A 20318-nucleotide genomic window follows, 5' to 3' on the forward strand; every position below is an offset into this window, starting at 1 on the left:
TTCCCGGAGATTGGGTTCTGGTCAAGAAGTTTGTGCGGAAAAACACCCTGGAACCAAGATTTGACGGGCCATTCCAAGTTCTCCTGATTACCGCAACCTCCGTCAAATTGGCCGGCCGGCCACATTGGATCCACGCTTCCCACTGCAAGAAATCTCCTGCCCCAGAGGAAGCAGATACCGCACAACCATGTACCTCTGGTACATTGTCTCCTTAATTAGTCTAATTAAGGCCCAGCAAGTAGCCATCACTAAAGATGTTAGTGGGTACACCTTCTGGTATAATTCATCATGTACCCACGTGGCTACCTACACCTTTGATTATTGTGACATCGTAGAATGCCCATTCCCTACATCACAAATCCAGAATATCTATAGAGATATCCCTCATGCAAAAGACCCATATGTTTGTGTAGTTGACAGACAATGGGGGCAAAATTGTAACCATTGGGGGGCGGCGGGATGGAATGCCGGGCCTGCCTGGGGTTACAAACCAAAAAGTGCCTTATCTAAAGTAGATGACCATGGTAGATCCCTCCTTCAAAGAATGACCCTGAGAAAGCCTGGAGGAGGCACACCAATTAAATTAATTCTAAATATTGAGCATCCAAGCCCAACAGATGCAGACCAGTATGTAATGTATTGGAAAAAGGGTTCCTATAATAAATTAGGGCATTTCTACCTTAAAGATATGTGTAATTCCTCTGAGTGGCAAGGAGCTACTCATATGGTCACAAACCCATTAAAACCACACATCCAGTCCTTTAAGGACATGATGGCCATTGCTAACCCCACCTTTGAAGATACCATGGCCACTGAAACAGGTTTTAATGATGTTAACCTATGGTTAGAATGGATGAAATATAATGCCAACAAGCATAACAAAACCGCATGCTATGTGTGTGTGGCGGTGCCCGGCCTCATCTGGGCACTGTGCCTTTAACCCTGCCAGTAGATATAGAAGAATGTGTTTTGAGTCTTTTTGCCTATCACTACAAATTCAACAGGTCCATATGTCAAGCATGGACAGTGGAGTATCCTCTTCTAGCCAAGAATGTCAAACCCCCGGATGGTATTACCGTATATAAAGGTAATTACACTTGCTACACCATGTATGATGGGATCGGTAAATTTATGGGTAACTTTTCCAAAGGTTATTGCGCTACCTACAGAGCTGTTCCTGTGCACCTGTTACAACACCATACTAGGTCACTAGGAGATATTTACTGGTTGTGTGGGGATTTACAGCTAAGATCCAGAATGGACACGGAATGGTGGGGGGAGTGTACTTTGGCTAAGGCCATTATGCCCATACACATTATCTCTGACACACACCTCAACACCCATGAGTCCAGTCACACTAAGGTTAAGCGTGAAGCCCCAGTAAAAGGAAGTTTTGATCCTCACATTTATATTGATGCCATTGGGGTGCCTAGGGGGGTACCCAATGAATTTAAAGCAAGAGATGAAGTTGCTGCAGGATTTGAATCACTTTTTACCATAGTTACCGCAAACAAGAATTTAAATTGGATAAATTACATTTATTACAACCAACAGCATTTTGTTAATTACACCAGAGATGCCCTCCAGGGATTAGCCGAACAGTTGCAGGCCACATCCCAAATGGCCTTCCAGAATAGAATGGCCCTAGATATGATCCTTTGCGAAAAAGGAGGAGTATGTAAAATTTTGCCCGACACCATGACATGTTGTACTTACATCCCAGAAAACACAGACCCTAATGGTAAAGTTACATTAGCCATAGCAAAATTAAATGACCTCTCTGAAGAGTTGAAAAGGAATTCTGGGATAAAAGATCCCTGGGACAGATGGTTTGGTTGGATGACGGGTTGGCAAAAGGCTTTAATGCATATTGGTATGGCAATACTAATTTTTCTTTTTATCTTTGCTCTTCTCTTTTGTTGTGTGAGGGAAGCCTTGTCTGAGAAAATCCCTCACGAAGACTGTTGACCAAGCGGCACCCACTTTCACCCATCTTGAAGTTGATGACCAAGATTTCCAGGATCTCAACTCACCCTGCTTGCCGCTGCAAACTATCCCTTTCGTTGATAAAGTGCGAGAGTTCTAGGAAGGGACTAGTTTAGGGACAGCATCTGTCAGTGAATGGTAAAGGCCCCGTGTGGAGAAGTGGTGGGCAAGCCACCATGGGCCACCCATGGGTGTGAAGTGTTCGAGAGCCATACTGACGATGAGTTAGCCTATTAGGGTCAGAATTAGGGACAGTCTTGCACTTTGCATTAACACCTAGCTAGCGGCCACGGGGTTTCTGTGCCTTTGGGCTAACACGTCTTCTGGTACTAACAAATAAAGTTTTATCTTTTAGAATCTAACATTTCATAGGGGGGACTGATGTAGAATTATTAAAAATCTTGATTGAACTTGTATTGAATTATTGCACTAACTCCATTTTAACCTCATACTGTGACACATCCTCCATTTTGTCCTCATAACCTGACTTCTCCATTTTAAAACTACATTACATGACAGAATTTCCCAGCACATCTAACACAATGGACAAAGACTGTATTTTCTATAAAGACATGACTAACTCAGAAACTGCTGAATTTCCCCTAACTCGCAACATAGTATAATTTGAAGGCCATGAGAACACTGTAGTAATGAAATGTTCTATTCATAAGAGACCTTGCACCTGACCACAAGACCTGACATCACTGACTGTGTAAAATGACGCTCAAGCCCCCCTTTCCACCGAGTAAACCTCATGCTCGGGAAGATGGCGCTTGAGCCCCTTGTCCCCACCCGTGTCCAAAACAATACCACCTCTCGGTGGGTGGACACGTAGCTAACCACTTAGTTTTTGAGCCAATTAATTATATTGATAGGTGGACACTAATCCAGACACTTAACAATTAATCCAATTAATGATGTGTATTTACTGATATCTTGATAATCAATGATGACGCAAAATGCCTCTTAAAAGGGCCTGCGAGCCCGCTCTTGCTTCACTTGCCAATAAATTTTCTCGAAGTTATTTTAACCTGAACTCCGTGTGTCAGACTGAATTACTTCAGCGTATATACGCAATTAAATTTTCTTTAATTTGGACAGGAACAGATAGACATTTAAACATTTTGGTTTACTGCTAAAAAGTACCATAACAACTTTGGCGCCCAACGTGGGGCCCCGGGCTATGTCTGGCCGGTGAGCCGTCCTAAGGAAGACGCAGTTGGACGGAGGAATCCGGGGGGAAGGAAAGGAGATTGATCACCTCCAGGTACACGGTAGAGACTTCTGCAGAGCCACCGGTATGTTCCGGCCCCATTGATTGACCCGTCCACGTGTCTGTGAATGCTTCCCGGGAGGACATCAAAGACAGGTAATATCTTGCCCGGGGTCTCGTTACTCATTTGCTTACCTGCATTTAGTCTATCTGTTGCCTGGGTGTGTCTGTATTGGCATGGTCTAGTCTGAGTGCCCGGGCTGAGTGTTTATCTGTTTCCCCTTTTGGGATAAAGGGGGGTGGACCCGTGGTAGCTTGCCTGGGGGTCCTGTGTTTGTCTGTTGCCCCTTTTGGGATAAAGGGGGGGTGGACCCGGGGGATTTGCCTGGAGTCCTGTTGCCTGTTTACTCCTTTTAGGAGCCACGTGGCTGTGGCTGTAGGGAAAAAGGGGGGTTGACCTGTGGAAGTTTTCCTGGGGGTCTTCTTTGCCTGTTTACCTCTTTTAGGAGCCTCGTGGCTGTGGCTGTATGGAAAAAGAGGTATGTTGGAACTGTGGATACTGTGTAGACTCATGGTTTCCTGTGATCCTTCTGGTGTCACTTTGGTAGCCTAGCTAGCTTCATTGTGCACGTAGCTCTGCTTGCAGAGAAGTGGTACCCTCCAGCTTTGAGCGCTGAGTTGGAGACATTCCGGTGTTATTTGTGGTGCGTGAATTCGGGCAGGCATTGCTGTCTTCATCACCACGGAGTAGTGGGACTTATGAGTGGGTTTCATAGGGGCACTACAAGGGTGAAGATAGAGTTGGCCACTATTAGTGGACTGCTGTAACGAGGGAGGCATATGGATTTCGGACCGGTGTTAGCTGTTATCCTTGGCCACTGGTAGTGAGACTTGAGGAAGTCGTGCGGAACTTGAGGAAGCCGAGCGGGGACACTACGAGATTGAGGGAGGTGACTTCGGTCACACGAGTAAAGGAAAGGAATTACTGTTGATTTTATTTGAACTGTGATGCATGCACTGTATTTCAACTGTATTGTTGTCTTGTTTGTTTCATTAGGAGTCATTGAAACTCCTGTGTCTGTCTCTAAGGATTTCTCCTTACCTTTTTACCTTTTCTACACTTCCTGTACTATTACACTATCCACTCCCATTCCTCTTGATAGAGAAGTGATTGGTCACACACTTCTCACCTCGCTCCAATCCGTGTCTACCACCCCGGGTAGGCGGATTCAGTGACTAGTCTACGTTTTGGGAAGACGCACTTGAGAGGGAACCACCTTTCTCGAGTGGCAGTCGAGCATTGTAGACGTTCTTGTTCAAATTTCCTTTTCTTTCCCTATATCTAGGACGCTGGTGTAGGGGGAGGGGGAATATGGGACAGGAATTGAGTAAGCCCAGTAAGGGCTGGCTAGCATGTGATTTAGTTGAAGACAGAGAGGGTGAGGAGATGGTTAAAGGTGTTGAAAAGATTGCTAAAGTATGTAAAATTGCTGTGCCAACATGTGGTAGATTGCAGCCAGAAAGCTGGCATAGGTTACTGACAGAGAAGAAAGGCAAGCTTGCAAATAACGATTTATTAAAGACAGCTGAAGCATGGTACAGAGTAGCGAAGGCTATTCAGCAAGAAGGTTGGGTTGAGGAAGAAATAATTCACAAGGGTGTGAAATTGTTTGTGTATCATAATAACTGTGTTGCTGGGGCTTTTCCTCAGCCAGCGCCCCAAAATGGCGCCCAGGGGATGTCTATCCCCAAGGTTCAGTCAGCAATGGGTGATTGCCAGCTGACTATGTTCCCCACTCCCGATCATCCCAACACCCATCCCGCCACCTCCCCCGTTTGCCCGGTCCTGAATTCTGATGGATCTTTCTTTTCCCCTTCTCCTTCCCTAACACTCCCATCATCCTCATCCATCCCTAAACTACCTTCTGTGTCTAATCCTAACATTTCATCTGCCATTCCTTCCCTGCACTTTCTCTCCGTTGATAATCCTACCCTCCCATCTGGATCCGCCCAGTTAGCTAACCCCTCCTCCCTTGCCACCGTCAATCCTGCTGAACCCACTCCGGCTCCTCCTTCTTCACCCGCCTCTACTGATTCCTCTCCATCCTCTCCCTTGCCCGCCCCCGCCACGGCCCAAGTTCCCACCTCCTTCCCTAATCCCTACCCAACTTTCCTGCCCTCTCCAGGTTCCGCCCCAGCCCACACCCAGATGGCTTGGCCATACCCCTTCCCATACCCCATGTCCATGCCCTACCCAAATTATCCATACCCCTTTCCCCAAGCCACTCCCCAGGTTCCGGTCATGCCCAGTCCGGCACAGTCTGCCCCGGATGTGCCCACATCCAATATGGCCACCGCTTCTTCCCTTAACCCCAATGCAACTTCCTTCCCCGCCTCCAATATGGCGGCCCCCAGCCATTCAGCACCCCTGATGCCGGTGCTTCCCGGTGATTACCTATCCCAAGACTATGACCCACTAGCCACCCCCGCATCTGGGACTCCCTCCCATCCCCCGGTTCTGTCACCTCAAGCGGGCCCCTCACGTAGAAGGGCCCAGATCATAGAAATAGAGGAGGAAGAGGATGACAGGGTATCCCAGGATTCATTGGAGGCTGCGGGAGTCTCGGCCCACCGTTCTATTGATGATCCCTTCGGCCATAAGGGTCGGGGAGAACGGGCCCCTCCTAAATATGTTGCCTTTAACCCCACACAAGCTAGTGCTTTAATGAAATCTCTCCCTGACCCAGAAAAGCAGCCTATGCCTTTTTACCGAGGGATAGTTCAGATTCAAAAGACTTATTCCGCCGCATGGCGTGACTTACTGAGCATTTGTGCTATTAAAGCAGGGGATGCATATTGGCCCAGCATGGCCCGCCACCTCAGTACAGATCTGCTTACAAGTGATGTTGATTACCCCTCCGGAGTAACTTTTTGCAACCAATTGAAAGATTGGGCTAAGGACAAACTTGCAGATCAGGCTGCTGGCCTTACTGATGTTGTGCAAGACAAAGGAGAATCAGTGGAAAGGTTTCATGCAAGACTGTATCAAATGTTTACAGATTTGGGATTTGATCTTACTGACAAAATTCATTCACAAATGCTGTCAGGTGCGTTTGTCCAAGGTGTTAAAGATTCCATACGCAAGGGAATCATTGCTGCTCGCCCTGAATATAAGGTTGTCCCCCTGGATACTCTACTCCTAGTTGCTAGAGGTTTGGAATCAGCCCAGACCCCCAAGAGGCCCAGTTCAACTCCTCTCATGGTGTCCCGCACTACCCCTGTCCCCAGGGGCACTAAACCAGAGGATGGATTTTGTTTTAATTGCAAGGCTAAAGGACATTTCAGAAATGATTGCCCAGAACCTAGAAGAGAACCAGGAGAGCCCAGAAAGCTGTCCAAGCCTGCCCCGGCCCCTAAGGCCAAGAAAACGGTTCCAATTGTTGAGGAACCAGATGATTAGGAAATTGGCAAGCCTGTGTCATTAACCCCTGTCATGGCAGTGTCTACAGGGGATAGGGGGGGGGCACTTACCACAGTGACTTTACCCATTGAAGGCCAACCAACCACATTTCTTGTTGACACAGGTGCAGCCCGAAGTGTTCTACGAGAACAAGACCTGCCAGACCCATCTTTCCTGTCAAATATTGATGTCTCTTGTGTTGGAGTGGATGGCCAACCAAGACACAGTCCTTTAACAACCCCACTACGAGTTGGCACAAGCCTGCTTGCTCGTTTTGTAGTATCCTCCACATGCCCAATTAACCTGTTAGGCGCTGATGTCCTCTCATGCCTGCAGGCATCCATAACCTTCACCCCAGATGGACAAGTAGAAATGTCTACACCTCTATCTGTTTCAGACACCTCAGCCTTGTGCTCCCTACCTCTGATGCTGCAATTAGAAGAACCCCGTAGGGAGGCAGCAGAACCAAGGTCCAATTTCCCGGATGTGTTAAAAACACAGGTGCCTGCTAAGTTATGGTCCTCAGGCCCAGAGGACATAGGTCACCTAAATGTCCCACCTGTGGTGGTAAAGCTCATTCCAGGAGCTAAGTTACCAGGAAAACCACAATACCCTCTAAAACCAGCACAGGCTGCAGCCATTTCCATTCACATCAAAGCACTCTTGGAGAAGGGTGCTCTAGTTGTAGCGAAAGCCACTTCGCCACTGTGGTTTGGAGGGGGCTGCTTGCCCGCCTCGTACCCTGTGACTACGGTCCCTGGGCGGTTTGGCCCTTTATGCACGGTATTTGGGCATACTGTGGGTTATTGGGCTGCCCCAGGATTATGGGCCCTCTCATCAGCCCATACGAAACTTAAACCCCATGGCGTTTGAACTGTGTTTGTGGCATCTAAACGCTGTTTGGATATGTTGAGCGCTCAGATCCAAGCCATCTGGGGATGGGTTGAATGTGGGGGTTCTGTTTAGTATAACAGGAGTTATGTATTTTTATGTCTTTTGGTGGTTGCTGGTAACATGTGCTTAATGGAGGCTGTGTTTGTCCCTGGATATAATTAAATCAGCTTCTCCATTGTCTCCAGGATAGAGGATTCTGGGGAACTAGTTTGAGCTTCTAAAAACCATGCTTCCAGAAGGTCAAATGCACATTTGTACTAACTTTTGAACCCCTGGTCCAATTCGTATGATTTTTGAGTATGTTGTTCCCCCGAATGGATTGATTGTGTATATGTATTTTTATGCGAATGTGATGTATATTTTGGGAGTTATGAATGTTGTGTAAAAACTGTATTTTCCCTACCTAGGATAATTGTATTTTCCTGTGTGTACAGATAATTAGTTTACAGGTAGAGGGGAGGGCTATGTGTGGGATGTAACTATTGTGTGATGGGTTAATGTACGTTACTGTGTGTGTCCCTCCCCTTCATGGGAGCACCTAATAAAAAGGGCTGCAAGCTAGCAGCCAGAGAGTTCTATTTTTACCCTCAACTTGAGTCCTGTCTCTTATAGGGGGAATCTGCTACAAGGGATTGCTATGCTAGGCATATTCCCTTGCTATAATCACTGAGCTCTTGTAAGAGCTTGTTCCTGCTTCGTTCTGAAGGGAGATAGCTGCAGCCTGCGGTGCTTATGGTGTCTGGTGGAGTGCTTGGAGTCCTCTGGAAGCGCTAGGAGCATCTTTCAACGGAGGTACCCAGTCGGGGTGCCAGTGGATCCGTTACATTGGTGGCAAGCGGTGGGATGGCGTCCTAGTGTGAGGAGAAGCAGCTCAGAGACACCGGTAACGTGTGGAGTTGTGCAGCGTCCCTATCTTCAGCAACATAATGGAACCAGCAGTGGCTACAGCAAGCATGGCGTATAGCTACTCCGTACTAGAGTTTGGCACGATGGTAGGGTTGCGCCTGAAGTTTTACGGACCCAATCCAGAGGAGAAATATGTGCGGTTCGTGTGGGACATGGTGACCCGGAACCTACAACACAGGGCGTTGAGGGAAGGCCAGTGGACACGTTGGGAGAAACTCCAGCCACAGGTAGAGTGGGACGAGGAAGAAACCGAGGTGGCCGGTGGAGATGGGACCGAGGTCTCTCTACCGGCCCTACAGGGATGCTGGGCACCCGGCCCAGATCCCCAGCGGCAGTATGTTTTACAGGGAGGGGAGACAGTCGGTCTCACTCCCCAGCGGCAGAATGTGTTATTGGAGGAAGAGACAACCGGTCTCCCTCCCCAACAGCAACCAGAGGTACCCGAGGTAGAGGACCTCATAGACTGGTCCTGGGAGGACCCCCTGCAGGCAGATGGAGATGGGACCGAGATCTCTCCACCGGCCCTACAGGGATGCTGGGCAACCGGCCCAGATCCCCAACTAGAGCTGGAGTTACAGAAAGTGGAGAGCATCGACCTCCCCCCCCAGCAGCAGCCGGAGTACCAGGGGGAGGTAAGTGATATTTCTCCTCCCCAGTCAACTCCTTTGTTCCCTGACCCCCCAGCAGAAGAGCTGGCAACTGGGCAGAACGCCGCTGGCCTCTGTCCTTCCTTTTTTCCTTACCCTGAGACTACCCCAGCTCTGACCCCGGAGCAGAGCACATCGGGCATCTGGCCCCCAAGTACTCACAGCCATTTGCCCAGCAAGGCCGAGGGTGCCACAGTTTCACCCCACAACTTGGGACCTACAGGCCAGTATGACTTATTGTTGGGGGGCTATTCTGTGAATTCTTTATTGGGGGGGGGCTACACTGCTAAATTTGTTTTGTGGGTTAGACCCTCTGTGAACTATGTACCGTGGGTGGGCCATTCTGTGAATTCTTTATTGTGGGGGGGCTACACTGCTAAATTTGTTTTGTGGGTGGGCTACTCTGCTAATTTTGTTTTATGGGTGGGCTGCCCGACTAATCTAGGTACTGACCGGCAGAAGGTCAGGTACCTGGTTAGTCTACCCCCGAATGGGAAGATATGTAGCGAAAGCCACTTCGCCACTGTGGTTTGGAGGGGGCTGCTTGCCCGCCTCGTACCCTGTGACTACGGTCCCTGGGCGATTTGGCCCTTTATGCACGGTATTTGGGCATACTGTGGGTTATTGGGCTGCCCCAGGATTATGGGCCCTCTCATCAGCCCATACGAAACTTAAACCCCATGGCGTTTGAACTGTGTTTGTGGCATCTAAACGCTGTTTGGATATGTTGAGCGCTCAGATCCAAGCCATCTGGGGATGGGTTGAATGTGGGGGTTCTGTTTAGTATAACAGGAGTTATGTATTTTTATGTCTTTTGGTGGTTGCTGGTAACATGTGCTTAATGGAGGCTGTGTTTGTCCCTGGATATAATTAAATCAGCTTCTCCATTGTCTCCAGGATAGAGGATTCTGGGGAACTAGTTTGAGCTTCTAAAAACCATGCTTCCAGAAGGTCAAATGCACATTTGTACTAACTTTTGAACCCCTGGTCCAATTCGTATGATTTTTAAGTATGTTGTTCCCCCGAATGGATTGATTGTGTATATGTATTTTTATGCGAATCTGATGTTTTTTTGTGGGAGTTATGAATGTTGTGTAAAAACTGTATTTTCCCTACCTAGGATAATTGTATTTTCCTGTGTGTACAGATAATTAGTTTACAGGTAGAGGGGAGGGCTATATGTGGGATGTAACTATTGTGTGATTGGTTAATGTACGTTACTGTGTGTGTCCCTCCCCTTCATGGGAGCACCTAATAAAAAGGGCTGCAAGCTAGCAGCCAGAGAGTTCTATTTTTACCCTCAACTTGAGTCCTGTCTCTTATTGGGGGAATCTGCTACAAGGGATTGCTATGCTAGGCATATTCCCTTGCTATAATCACTGAGCTCTTGTAAGAGCTTGTTCCTGCTTCATTCTGAAGGGAGATAGCTGCAGCCTGCGGTGCTTATGGTGTCTGGTGGAGTGCTTGGAGTCCTCTGGAAGCGCTAGGAGCATCTTTCAACGGAGGTACCCAGTCGGGGTGCCAGTGGATCCGTTACACTAGTGAAGTGTAAATCTGAATGCAATACTCCATTATTTCCTGTGAAAAAGAAGACTCCAAAAGGTGAGCCAGTGAAGTATAGGATGGTTCAGGATCTCCGTGCTGTCAATGAAGCAACTGTCCTGGACACCCCTCTTGTACCACACCCTCACACTCTGCTCTCTGGAGTCCCACCATCTGCAAAGTATTTCACTGTCATTGACCTGGCTAATGCTTTTTTCAGTGTTCCACTGGATCCCTCCTGTCAATACCTGTTTGCTTTCACCCACGAAATGCAACAGTATACCTGGACTGTCATGCCCCAAGGGGCACAAAATTCTCCAAGTCAATTTGCAAAGGCCATGTGTACCATCCTTGACCCATGGCAGGCTGAACACCCAGAAGTTGTTCTGCTCCAGTATGTGGATGATTTACTGCTCTGTGGAGATGATATTCCCACTGCTGAAAGGTGTTCAATTAGTCTGCTTTGCTATTTGGCAGAACAAGGATGCAAAGCTTCACTTCTCAAGCTGCAGTTCTGCCAACCTTCTGTAATTTTCCTTGGACATTGCCTATCTCAAGGTACCAGACACCTCACTCGGGACCGAGTCAGAGCAGTTCTGGATATCCCACCTCCAAGGACTTCAAAATCTCTTCATGCCTTCTTAGGCCTCATTTCCTATTGCAGAGCATGGATCCCAGAAGCCTCTCTGCTTATGCAACCTCTCTATGATGCACTCAAGTCAGACCCATTCTGCCTGACAAATGAAGCCCTGGATAACTTCAAATCTCTTAAACGTGCCATTGTTTCTGCTCCTGCCTTGGGCCTACCAGACTATACCAAACCTTTCAAATTATTTGTCTCTGAAAGACAAGGCCATGCTACAGGAGTCCTTACCCAAACTAATGACTTAAGAGGCCGCCAGAGGCCTATTGGTTACTTCTCATGCCAACTGGACATTGTGGCCAGAGGGACCCCTTCCTGCCTTAGGGCTGTTTTTGCTGCAAGAGAACTCATTGAAAGAACTTCAGGCCTGGTCCTTGGCCACCCTCTGGTTGTTTTGGCCCCTCATGACATCTCTGCCATTATCAACCAAGTCCAGCTCAAGCACGTGTCTCCTGCTAGACACTTGCGTCTGCAATGTCATCTTCTTCTGCCTGACAACATTTCTATACAAAGATGTCAAGTTCTTAACCCATCCACTCTTCTTCCACTCCCTGAGGGGGGTATCTACTATGGATTTGTCACGGATGAAACTTACATCTACCTTCTCTGTGGATGTATCAAGAGAATGCATCCACATTTAACATTTTACAAGGACAAGACACCTCTCTGTGAAGGCCCGGATTATGCCTTCTGTACCATGTGGTACAACCAAACATTACTCCTGAACCTTGTTATGAAGATGAGCTCTACCATTGGATTGGAGTGAGGCTCACTGCTCAAGATTTCTATTGTGACTCTGAAGGCAACAGCGTGGTCCTGATCCAACTGCCCCCAGAACTCAATTACCTGTACCGCCATTGGGATACTGCTATTCCACATATCCCCGTTACCAAGTTGAAAACAAAATCATGGAATGATCTTGGTCCATGGCAAAATTATGGGCCACCATGGATGAATCACAGCTACAGGAAAATGGTATTGCCAAATACCCAGCAACTGATCTTCTTGAAGCATGGCCACGCCATTTCCTGGAAAAGGAATTTCAAGACCTGGTCATAGTGAATGACTATGACCCAGAAACTCCTCATGACTGTTTTGAACAAATGAAAATGGAAACAGTGCACTTACCAACTGTGCATGAGAATCCATTACCAGATCCGGATTTTACTCTGTTTGTGGACGGTTCAAGGTATGCTGATGAAGAAGGAAAATACCACACAGGATATGCCGTAACCACAACAGATGAAGTTATCAAGTCATCATCTTTACCGCCAGCAATGTCTGCGCATTACAAGCCCTGACCTCAGCATGCAAAATTGCCGAAGGAAAGCGTGCCAACATCTATACAGATTCAAGATATGCTCTGGGTGTGGCACATGACTTCGGCCTCATTTGGAAGACAAGAGGATTTCTTACCACCGCTGGTACACCAGTCAAACACAGCTCTGCAATCAAGGAACTAATGGATGCCCTCCTACTCCCTGAAGAAGTGGCCGTTTTGAAAGTCAAGGTCCATGGGAAATTGGATACAGATGAAGCAAAGGGCAACCATTTGGCTGATCAGGCTGCTAAGCAAGCAGCCAGAGATTTGCAGGAAGTGGATGAAGAAGTGTCCGGACAAGAAGAAGAAGTTCCTATCTTTACCTTGCAAACTTTTCCTACTGATCTGAGAATTTTGCGAGAACAGCAAGCTGCAATTACCCCTGAAGAAATCCAGAAATGGAAGAAGAAAGGAGCTGTCCTAAAGGACGGAATATACTACAACAACTCTAAATTTTGCCTTCCAAGAAATTTATATCCAGCTGTCGTCCAATGGGCACATGGGCCTGCACATCTGTCAAAAGACCTAATGGCCGCCCTCATTCAAAAGTATTATGAAGCACCTGGGATCACAACATTGATCAGCAGCTTCTGCAGGGCCTGTGTCATTTGTGCAAAATGCAACCCAGGAAAACCAATTAAGGTGCCTTCAAAACACCTGGCAAAACCCATGTACCCGTTCCAGAGAATTCAAATTGACCATATCCAAATGCCCAAGAGTGGGCCTCATGAATATGCACTAGTAATAGTGGACATGTTCTCAGGCTGGCCAGAAGCCTACCCAGTGGCCAATATCACTGCAAAAACAACCGCAAGACGCCTACTTACAGATATTGTATGTAGATTTGGACTTCCAGAAGTCATTGAAAGTGATCAGGGCCCAACTTTTACAGCAACAGTGACTAAAGAAATTTGGACTGCTCTGGGGGTGACCCTAGCCTTCCACACCCCTTACCACCCACAAAGTAGCGGTAAAGTAGAGCGCATGAACGGCACTCTAAAAGCCAGAATGTTAAAAATGTCACAAGAAACAAAGATGCCCTGGCCAGAAAGCCTGTCAATAGCTTTGTTCAGCGTTAGGCACACACCTAGAGGGAAGCACTCGTTATCCCCATATGAAATTCTATTTGGGACAGCACCCAGGCTAGGTTGTTATTATCCGCAGCAGTTACAGCTTCAATCTGATGTTTTAGTAGACTATGTAACTGAACTTGCAAGTGCCTTGAACAAAATACATGCCCAAGTTTTCTCTTCAATTCCAGATCCCGATTTGGACACAGATACCCACAACCTGCTTCCCGGAGATTGGGTTCTGGTCAAGAAGTTTGTGCGGAAAAACACCCTGGAACCAAGATTTGACGGGCCATTCCAAGTTCTCCTGATTACCGCAACCTCCGTCAAATTGGCCGGCCACATTGGATCCACGCTTCCCACTGCAAGAAATCTCCTGCCCCAGAGGAAGCAGATACCGCACAACCATGTACCTCTGGTACATTGTCTCCTTAATTAGTCTAATTAAGGCCCAGCAAGTAGCCATCACTAAAGATGTTAGTGGGTACACCTTCTGGTATAATTCATCATGTACCCACGTGGCTACCTACACCTTTGATTATTGTGACATCGTAGAATGCCCATTCCCTACATCACAAATCCAGAATATCTATAGAGATATCCCTCATGCAAAAGACCCATATGTTTGTGTAGTTGACAGACAATGGGGGCACAATTGTAACCATTGGGGGGCGGCGGGATGGAATGCCGGGCCTGCCTGGGGTTACAAACCAAAAAGTGCCTTATCTAAAGTAGATGACCATGGTAGATCCCTCCTTCAAAGAATGATCCTGAGAAAGCCTGGAGGAGGCACACCAATGAAATTAATTCTAAATATTGAGCATCCAAGCCCAACAGATGCAGACCAGTATGTAATGGGAATGTATTGGAAAAAGGGTTCCTATAATAAATTAGGGCATTTCTACCTTAAAGATATGTGTAATTCCTCTGAGTGGCAAGGAGCTACTCATATGGTCACAAACCCATTAAAACCACATATCCAGTCCTTTAAGGACATGATGGCCATTGCTAACCCCACCTTTGAAGATACCATGGCCGCTGAAACAGGTTTTAATGATGTTAACCTATGGTTAGAATGGATGAAATATAATGCCAACAAGCATAACAAAACCGCATGCTGTGTGTGTGGCGGTGCCCGGCCTCATCTGGGCACTGTGCCTTTAACCGTGCCAGTAGATATAGAAGAATGTGTTTTGAGTCTTTTTGCCTATCACTACAAATTCAACAGGTCCATATGTCAAGCATGGACAGTGGAGTATCCTCTTCTAGCCAAGAATGTCAAACCCCCGGATGGTATTACCATATATAAAGGTAATTACACTTGCTACACCATGTATGATGGGATCGGTAAATTTATGGGTAACTTTTCCAAAGGTTATCCCTTTCGTTGATAAAGTGCGAGAGTTCTAGGAAGGGACTAGTTTAGGGACAGCATCTGTCAGTGAATGGTAAAGGCCCCGTGTGGAGAAGTGGTGGGCAAGCCACCATGGGCCACCCATGGGTGTGAAGTGTTCGAGAGCCATACTGACGATGAGTTAGCCTATTAGGGTCAGAATTAGGGACAGTCTTGCACTTTGCATTAACACCTAGCTAGCGGCCACGGGGTTTCTGTGCCTTTGGGCTAACACGTCTTCTGGTACTAACAAATAAAGTTTTATCTCTTAGAATCTAACATTTCATAGGGGGGACTGATGTAGAATTATTAAAAATCTTTATTGAACTGTGACACATCCTCCATTTTGTCCTCATAACCTGACTTCTCCATTTTAAAACTACATTACATGACAGAATTTCCCAGCACATCTAACACAATGGACAAAGACTGTATTTTCTATAAAGACATGACTAACTCAGAAACTGCTGAATTTCCCCTAACTCGCAACATAGTATTGTTGTAGAATTATTAACCCCTTATAACTTATATCCATTATTAGGCCCCTTATAAACTATATAATCCTTACTGGGCCCCTTTAATACTATATTCTCATATTCAGCTCTCATGCCTTGTAGTTTAAACTTTACAAGATTCCTTTGTTCGTAGAAACAGCATGTCAGCAGAAAATGCTAGAATCTTCTGATTCAAAGAACACACTGTAGCAGATAGTATTGATAGAGTGTATAATTGCCAAAGAGGCCTTGAGAATACTGAGGATACTAACCTTGAAAGACTAAAGGTACCAGCTACTCTTTATGGATAGCTGCCAAAATGCCCCCTCCCATCGAAAGAACTCCTCGTGCTAGCAAGATGGCGCTGAAATCTGGAGGAGAACTTTATGACGTCAGTTATGATGTAAGACGTAACACCCAACAGGGAGGGCATTTAACTAACCACTTCTTCTCTTAGCCAATTGACAATGTTTCCTCACTTCTTATCTGATATTCAATGATGATGTCATTTTGCATTTAAAAAGGCCTGCATAACTGTTTTCCAACCAGATTGCATTAAATTTTCTGAAGTGCTTTTAACCTGAACTCCATGTGTCAGTGTGAGCTTACTTCTGCGTATACGCAATTTAATCATCTCAGATTTGGACAAGAACAGATAGACATATAAACATATTTGTTTATTTCTAAATTAATCTACATCAGTATAATTTGAAGGCCATGAGAACACTGTAGTAATGAAATGTTCTATTCATAAGAGACCTTGCACCTGACCACAAGACCTGACATCACTGACTGTGTAAAATGACGCTCAAGCCCCCCTTTCCACCGAGTAAACCTCATGCTCGGGAAGATGGCGCTTGAGCCCCTTGTCCCCACCCGTGTCCAAAACAATACCACCTCTCGGTGGGTGGACACGTAGCTAACCACTTAGTTTTTGAGCCAATTAATTATATTGATAGGTGGACACTAATCCAGACACTTAACAATTAATCCAATTAATGATGTGTATTTACTGATATCTTGATAATCAATGATGACGCAAAATGCCTCTTAAAAGGGCCTGCGAGCCCGCTCTTGCTTCACTTGCCAATAAATTTTCTCGAAGTTATTTTAACCTGAACTCCGTGTGTCAGACTGAATTACTTCAGCGTATATACGCAATTCAATTTTCTTTAATTTGGACAGGAACAGATAGACATTTAAACATTTTGGTTTACTGCTAAAAAGTACCATAACAGAACTGAGATTGTAGGACTCCCTCCCCACCGAGACAATGGAGTACAGGAAGCTACCAGGTTAGCTGGATATTTTGGGGTGGGTTGCCAGCCTAACTCAGACATGGACTGATTGGAGGTTTGTGTAATGTATGTTGTGACGAGACCAATCTCGCCACTGTGCATTGGAGGAACCTGGTTGCCCACCTGCTGCCTTTAGACTATGGCCCCATGTTGAAACACTTGATTTTCCCCCGCAAAGCCATGAAAGCCGGGTCATTCGGTGCTTGCCCTGTTTGAGCGGTGGTACCCTAGATAGCCATGCCATGGAGCCCATTCGTATAATGAAATACTATGAGAAAGACTTTGGCTCCATGGCAATTGAACTGTATGTGTGTGAGCTGAGCGCCATTCAGTAATAATGTGCACTCAGATCTGAGCTATCTAGGGATATGTTTAATGTACCTGTTTTATGCAATGGCTGCACAGTTATTTATTTTTATGTATTTTATTGTCTTTTGCTGCAATGTGTTCAATGGAGTTTTGCCTCTGTCCTTGGAGATAATTGGATTACTTCCCAATTATCTCCAGGATAGAAGACTCTGTGGAACTGGTTTTGGGCATGTGAATGTGATGCATACTTTTAAAATTATTAATAATGTGGAAAAACTGCATTTCTCTGCCTGTGATAATTACATTACCCATTGTGTAAGGTAATTGTATCACATGCAGAGGGGAGGATTTTGTGTGGGAGTGTCTGAGTGTATTGTACATGTTTATTGGTTGTTTTCCAAAACCCTGTGGGTGGTACTAATGTCTAAGAATGTGTATATAAGAACAATAAACCCACAGCTCTGGCTGTTCCTGCTTGACCCTCAAAATGGAGCCTTGTCTCGTTCTTGGGGGGATTTATTGTATGCTGTTCCAGTTTGACTGCTAGGAGTGTAAAACCTATTTGTATGGTTTTTCCTATTCGGCTGTTTACAGCATCCGTATGTTTGAAAGCATTCATATGCTTCTCCGGTTCGGTGGATTGGTGTCTAGAGTAGCTGTGCCTATGTCTCTGGAAGGGGAAGATCTACTAAACAGCTGTTAACCCCTTTTATGCCTGGGGTGCCGTTACATATGTGTTTATTGTTAAATGCTGCCTTACCACAATCCCTGCAAGGCACTCTCGGGATACTCAAGCCACTTATCACCCCACCTACATTATCTCACAAAAATGAGTACACCCCTCACATTTTTGAAAACATATTATTATATCTTTTCATGTGACAACACTGAAGAAATTACACTCCACTGCAATGTAAAGTAGTAAGTGTACAGCCTGTATAACAGTGTAAATTTGCTGCCCCCTCAAAATAACTCAACACACAGCCATTAATGTCTAAAAGTTCACAACAAAAGTGAGTACACCCCTAAGTGGAAATGTCCAAATTGGGCCTAATTGGCCCTTTTCCCTCCGCAGTGTCATGTGACTCGTTAGTGTAACATGGTCTCAGGTGTGAATGGGGAGCAGGTGTGTTAAATTTGGTGTTATCGCTCTCACACTGGTGACAGGAAGTTCAACATGGCACCTCATGGCAAAGGACTTGGAGGATCTGAAAAAAAGAATTGTTGCTCTACATAAAGATGGCCTAGGCTATAAGAAGATTGCCAATAACCTGAAACTGAGCTGCAACACGGTGGGCAAGACCATACAGCGGTTTCACAGGACAGGTCCCACTAAGTACAGGCCTCGCCATGGTCGACCAAAGAAGTTGAGTGCACAAGCTCAGCGTTCTATCCAGAGGTTGTCTTTGGGAAATAGATCTATAGATGTATGAGTGCTGCCAGCATTGTTGCAGAGGTTAAAGGGGTGAGGGGTCAGCCTGACAGTGCTCATGGCATACGTCGCACACTGCATCAAATTGTTCTGCATGGCTGTCGCCCCAGAAGGAAGCCTCTTCTAAAGGTGATGCTAAAGAAAGTCCGCAAACAGTTTGTGAAGAAAAGCAGACTAAGAACATGGATTACTGGAACCATGTCCTGTGGTCGGATGAGACCTAGATAAACTTATTTGGTTCAGATGGTGTCAAGCGTGTGTAGCGGGAACCAGGTAAGGAGTGCAAAGACAAGTATGTCTTGCCTACAGTCAAGCATGGTGGTGGGAGTGTCATGGTCTGGGCCTGCATGAGTGCTGCTGGCACTGGGGAGCTACAGTTCATTAAGGGAAACATGAATGCCAACTTGTACTGTGACATACTGAAGCAGAGTATGACTCCCTCCATTCGGAGACTGGGCCGCAGGACAGTATTCCAAAATGATAACGATCCCAAACACACCTCCAAGACGACCACTGCATTGCTAAAGAAGCTGAAGGTAAAGGTGATGGACTGGCCAAGCATGTCTCCAGACCTAAACGCTACTGAGCATCTGTGAGGCATTCTCAAATGGAAGGTGGGGGAGCGCAAGGTCTCCAACATCCACCAGCTCCATGATGTCATCATGGAGGAGTGGAAGAGGACTCCAGTGGCAACCTGTGAAGCTCTGGTAAACTCCATGCCCATGGGGGTTAAGGCAGTGCTTGAAAATAATGGTGGCCACACAAAATATTGACACTTTGGCCCAATTTGGACATTTCAACTTAGGGATGTACTCACTTTTGGGAGATACTGTATGTGTGTATGTATGTCAGTATGTATGTCTGTGGATGTATGTCAATATGTATATGTATGTATGCATTCATGAATGTCAGTATGTATTTCAGTATGTATGTATGTGTCTGTATGTATGTGTGTGTCTGTATGTATGGTAGTAAGTGTCTGTGTGTCACTATGTAAGTCTGTTTGTCTGTATATGTGTGTATGTCTGTTTCCTTATGTGTGTCAGTATGTATGCCTGTATCTGTGTGTCCATTTCCATGTGTGTCTGTTAGTATGTACGTGTGTGTCAGCATGTGTGTTTTTTTTGTGTGTGTGTATCTGTGTACTTTTGTATCAGTGCATGTGTCTTTGTGTGTATTCTCTGTCAATGTTTGAGTGTATCTGTGTTTCAGTGTGTACATCGGTGTGTCAGTGTATTTGCATGTGAGTCAGTGTATGGGTCTGAGTATCAGTATGTGTGGAAGTGTATACACTACACACAAATGCACACTTGCATTCAAACACCAACATTCAAACACATACTCCATACAAAAACATGCTTACATTCAAACACAAATTGTGTGTGTGTGTGTGTGTGTGTGTGTGTATATATATATATATATATATATATATATATATATATATATATATATATGTGTAGCCAATACACAAATACACACCTCATCCACAAAACACACACCCTGTATCCAGTCTACAAACACTGCTTCCTTGTGGGCTTATTTGGAGGCTGGTCCTGTGGGTGGGATTTGGGGGTGGACTTGGAGGCGGGCCCACGTGGGCCATGACCTTGAGCTGTGTTAGGGGCCCCAAAATTTCTGATGGCGTCCTAATTTTACTCCATTCCAGCCCCTGATACTACCTATAATACAACCTACTCCTAATGTTGCTCC

This window comes from Pelobates fuscus, chromosome 6 (assembly GCF_036172605.1).
Source record: "Pelobates fuscus isolate aPelFus1 chromosome 6, aPelFus1.pri, whole genome shotgun sequence".
NCBI classification, from domain to species: domain Eukaryota; kingdom Metazoa; phylum Chordata; class Amphibia; order Anura; family Pelobatidae; genus Pelobates; species Pelobates fuscus.